Below are 5324 nucleotides of genomic sequence, written 5' to 3'. Positions count from 1 at the left end.
CGGTGAGAGTGTTTTTTTGGGTTCACCCTCGTCCTATTATTTCTGGGGTTAGTTTAGAAATGATTTCAGTGATGCAAACTGTGGATGACCCAGATGTATCTCCTATGCCCAAATCTAAGCAGAATCCTGTCTGGGAGCAATTGATGCAGGACTTGCACTGGTTGTAGGGGTAACGTTGGAGAGTTATGTGGTAATATTGCTTTACTCTGCAGTTCAGGCATTCTGGGATTTAACCCAGTATAACTCTGTGAGTAGGTAGCGCTATTCCACATTTTATCTTCATCCAACTCCTTGTTACAGTGCGGAGAACATTTTATAAATAATATATATAAAAAAAACAATTGATCCTGTTTTGCATATTTTATACTAGTGCATAAAATACCACATACATATCATACGCATTATATACTGAAACATAAATATAAGGTTTAACCATGGGTTCAAGAGCCCGTGACATCACTGAGAATGCAGCCTATCCATTCTCTTGGAGCCAGTGACATCACTGAGAATGCAGCCTATCCAGTCACTATGAACCAGTCACATCACTGACAGTGTGCTCTATACATTTACTAGGAACCACTGACATCACTGAGAATGCAGCTTAGCCTTGGATAAGGCCCTGTGACATCAGTGAGAATGCAGCTTATCCATTCACTTGGGGCGGGTGCCAGACGGCTCCCCGACAGTCGAGATTCCGACAGTCATTACTCCGACGTTGGAATACGACTCCCATAGAGGGAGAATAAAATAGGTGGCGAGCTCGTGCCCGCAGCGAGCCCACAAGGGGCTTCATTGCGCTCCCCCCACTGTGCAGTCGGGATTCCGACGTCTGAGTAATGATTGTCGGAATCCCGACTGTCAGTGAATTATACCACACCCCTTGTGGCTAGTGACATCACTTTTAACACTGCTATACATTGTTTAGCAGCCAGTGACATCACTGAGAATGCAGTCTAGCCTTGGATAAGGCCCCGTGACATCAGTGAGAATGCAGCTTATCCATTCACTTGGAGCCAGTGACATCACTGAAAATACAGACTATTTGTTCGCTAGGAAACAGTGATGCAGCCTATCCATTCTCTTGGAACTGAGAATGTAAGCTGAAAATGAATACTCCCGCATTTAATATTGTAGAGCGACTGTTTTAGTCCCCCGTGAGGGGACGGGGATTACTTTACAAGTATTCCGCGTCCCCTCGCTTCGGGCTCGGTGGCTCGCTGCGCTTGCCACACTATATAAAGTCAACTCCACGCCAACGTGGATAGTGGTGGTGTGAAAAGGTCAAGAGGACGCGTACCGCCGCCCCTTGCGGGGCAATCCCCTTGGGCCAACAGAGCAGTGAATAAATTACATAAAAAAATGGCATCCCATCGCATGGCACTATAATGGCCCATGAGATGAGATGAGATGCAATGCAATGCGATTTTGCTACGGTAGCGTACGTAAGAAAACTGTGCGCCCTGCTAGGAAACAAGTACCAATATTTATAACTCCATTCTGAAGAGATTCTATATTTTGTGTTGATGTTGGGTGGTCATGAAAACCCTAATTAATCTTAAGAGTTTTATCTCTTCCCTCACTTTATAATCTGTGGTCCCCAATACAGTCCATTAATAGGTCTGGAAGTGACAAGAACGTGTCTAGCCGGTCAGTGATTGTTACTACAGTAGTTATTGTGTGAGTGATGTTTCCCGTGTATGTGCGATATGTCTCCCTCCCCTAATCAGTCATCCTCTCAGGTGCGCTGCGCACCAATCCTCCCACTGACTGGCCATAAATGCTGCGTATACAGTATATGAAGGTCACACCATTAATTTAACCTGAAGACAAGCCATTAGCACCTGCCCGGAAATTGTGGGTTATGTTACACTGTTAAACCTAACTTGCAATTATCCGCTCGTCGCCTTCACAGGAGGAGTTGGTTCCATTCAAATGATAGGGCTCCTGTGCCAAAATAAGTGATAACTTGCTTTCAAAGGGAAATTGTAGGTGTTACTTCAAGGTTTACTATGTGCGACAAAGCCATTTTGGACTTGCGCGTTCTATGTAGCATGATCCGTAGGCAGCCATGTTTTTTTGCAACTACAAGTCATTGATTGCAGCGGTCACTGCTTGCGGCAAATGCACCAATGCGTGCGCGTGTAGCGTTTTGTTCAGGGATACATTTTTGTGCGAAAGACCGGCACAATGACCATACATAGGGCCAGTGGTCACATATTATTGGCTATATGGTCGTACTTTTCAGATTTGGAATGGCGCGGGGCCTCTGAGCATGTTACCCAGGCTGTTGCTGTACGTTGATGGTTTTATGTGGTTGAGCGCGGGTAGGCGACAATGGCAACACGGATTTTACGCCAGCTTATTCTGTTCTACAAAGAAAAACATTGAGGTCAATTCACTGCAGACCAACATGGTTCCAAAATCATTAAAGTATTTTATAATAATTCTGAACGAAGACAGCGGACAGAACCAATAATTCTGAAGGAAGACAGCGGACAGAACCAGAGTCCTCGCTCTCTCTTCCCTATCTTTGGGACCCCTTCTGCCACTTCTCGCCTCCCCCACTTCCTCTGCGCAGTGACACAATGTAGTCCGTGCTTTCTCTTGTGTTTAAATGGTTAATTGTGTTTGAGGAAGGAGGGGGGGTGGGGGGGGACCACCCAGCGAGTTACAAATTGGGAGGGTGCAGGGAACACAGGGGAGAAAGGAGACAGGACAGAGGGCAAGCTAATTGTTCATTTATTATCCGGTTTATCCTGTGTTTGGATATTTCTGTCCCCTGACACAAGCACTTTCCATCCCACCAAGGTGGAGATTGCTAGTCTGAATCTATTATTACAGTCCTGGCAGAATCTATGGCGGCCTCCAGTAGTAAAGGAGTGGACGGGCTACTGGGGAGCGGCGATGGAGAGCTGTGTGGGTGGTCAGCAGAGGATCACTGTGGGGCTGATTAGTCTGGTGTGAGGGGCAGTTGCTAAGTTATTGTATGATCTGCTGGGGGCACTGTGGAGGAAATGAAGGGACAGTTAGGGGCAGGCTGGCAGGTTCTCTGCTGCGAATGAGCCCCTCACAGTGCACAGTCTGGGGTCTGGTTGCTTTAAGATGGGAGTTCTATTGAAGATACTATCTATTATCTTCTAGATCTAGAAGGTGTTAAATAAATAAGTAGAATATGATTGGTTGCTATGGGCAACAGCCCATCTTCAATATAATTCCCATCTTAGTAAATTCACCTCTACTTGGTGATCTACGTGCGCATGGGTCGACATTGACACCAAAAGAAAAGGTGAAAAACGCTCACGTGTTGACCTCTTGCCAATTTCGACCATGTGTGCTGATTGTGACATTGATGGTGATTGGCCAATCCAACCTTATATAGTAACATGGCGGCGAGGGTTACGGTATAGTGGGTCGACCACTAAGGGGCGACAATGACTAGGTAGGCACCTGAAAATGGTTCACATACCATAGGTCAACATTGCCATAAGGTCGACATGGATATAACCGACACTCAAAAGGTTGACGCAAGGTTTAAATTTTTGGGTTGCCTGGGTCGCAGCGTTCCACGTGCTGCGGGCACATTATACTATTCTCACTTTATGCCTACTTACAGTAGATAGTTAAGTATGAACCAAGTCGGTCTACACAATAAAAGTGAAAAACCAGTGTCGACCTTTTAAGTGTTGACATGTCCATAACGACCTTCTGTTAATGCCGACCTACGATATGTCGACCATTTCCAGATGTCGACCATTAGTGGTTGACCTCGTGACTGCCGACCTAGACATTGTTGACCCAGGGACCGCCCACCGGTAGAGAGGTTCCCCCTCGAGACGGAGCCGGTGATCGGGAAAATCGGCCCCATCACTCAGCGTCCTGAGTCGCAGGGGAATGGAGTGTTTGCATTGAACGCTCCCCCATCACTCAGAGAACCGAGGAACGCAGGTCTGGCAAGTCTCACTCGCTGCACTGCGTCTAACACTTGGCTGGAGAAGGCGGCCATCTTGCACCCCCACTGCTCCTGGTGCTTGGATAGACATCGTCACCTACAGCACATTGTGCTTCTGGTAATATTCCTCTTCCTTCCATTGCTTTACATGGAGAATCTCTATTAGCAGGAATGAGGCTGGAAGCCAACCTTGCTGCTTATCTGCATATATTCATATTCCAGCATGAGTATATTATATGGTGTCTCTAGGTCAGTGATGAGCAGCGGGTGCCCTCTGAACCCTAACATGCAGCCACAGCTCACTCTTGCTTTCTAGTCACATGTATTTGTTACAGCTTGTAATGATTATTTAATAGGTTTGCTGATGCGTTATTACAGACAGGTGTCTCTTTCGTTAATCAAATTTATTTATTTATTTATCTGCTGAGGTGAAGGGGCCTATTTATCAAGGAATATCTGCGGCTAATTCAACCGGCTTTGGGTTCCACAGGGAACCCTCCCTGGCAGTGCCTGCCATGCATGTGCGGTCAGCGGGATTGTGCAGTGTTCCTGGCAGCACCCATGACACATTGCAGGGGCAGCATTGATGGTGTAATGGTTAGCATTACCTTCTCACAGCACTGAGGTCATGGGTTTGATTCCCTTTATGGCTCTAACTGTGTGGAGTTTGTATATTCTCCCCATACTTGCGTGGGTTACCTCCGGGTACTCCGGTTTCCTCCCAAAATCCCAAAAATATACAGGTAGGCTAATTGGCTCCCAACAAAATGAACCCTAGAATGACTGTGTGTGCATGTACATGTGGTAGGAAATATAGATTGTAAGCTCCACCGGGGCAGGGACTTATGTGAACGTTGAACTATGCTCTGTACAGCGCTGCGGAATATGTGTGCGCTATATAATAACTGGTAATACAAAATTGCAGGGACCTGCTTGGAGGCCCTGTTCCCACTCCATTGCACAGCCCGCTGTAACAATTGTGTATATGCTGTGTGATGCTAATTGCGTCACATTGCGTATCCAGTTCTTGATAAATGAGCCCCCAACAGAGAGATTTGGCTGATAGAGAAAATCCGTGAAGAGAAAGTTACAGGAGGCCAAGTGGGGAAGTTGTCAATGGCAACCAATCTGCTGCTACAGTACCTATCATTTTATAACCTGTACCTGAGAAATGCTAGCTCGGATCTGATTGGTTGCAGCTTGTCCACACAGAGGTTTTTATACATCTCCCTCTGAATCGCGTCTGTTGCTCTCAGGGGTGTTTCAGATGTGGACTTAGGATGCATCGGGCATAAGTGTCCAATGTTTTACCTCAGTGCATGCACCCCAATGCCTACTGCCGGAGGATGCAGATCGAAATTTCCTGGAGATCCAT

This window comes from Crinia signifera, chromosome 8 (assembly GCF_055691185.1).
Source record: "Crinia signifera chromosome 8, ASM5569118v1, whole genome shotgun sequence".
Classification (NCBI taxonomy): Eukaryota; Metazoa; Chordata; class Amphibia; order Anura; family Myobatrachidae; genus Crinia; species Crinia signifera.
Note: the sequence above shows the minus strand (reverse complement) of the source record.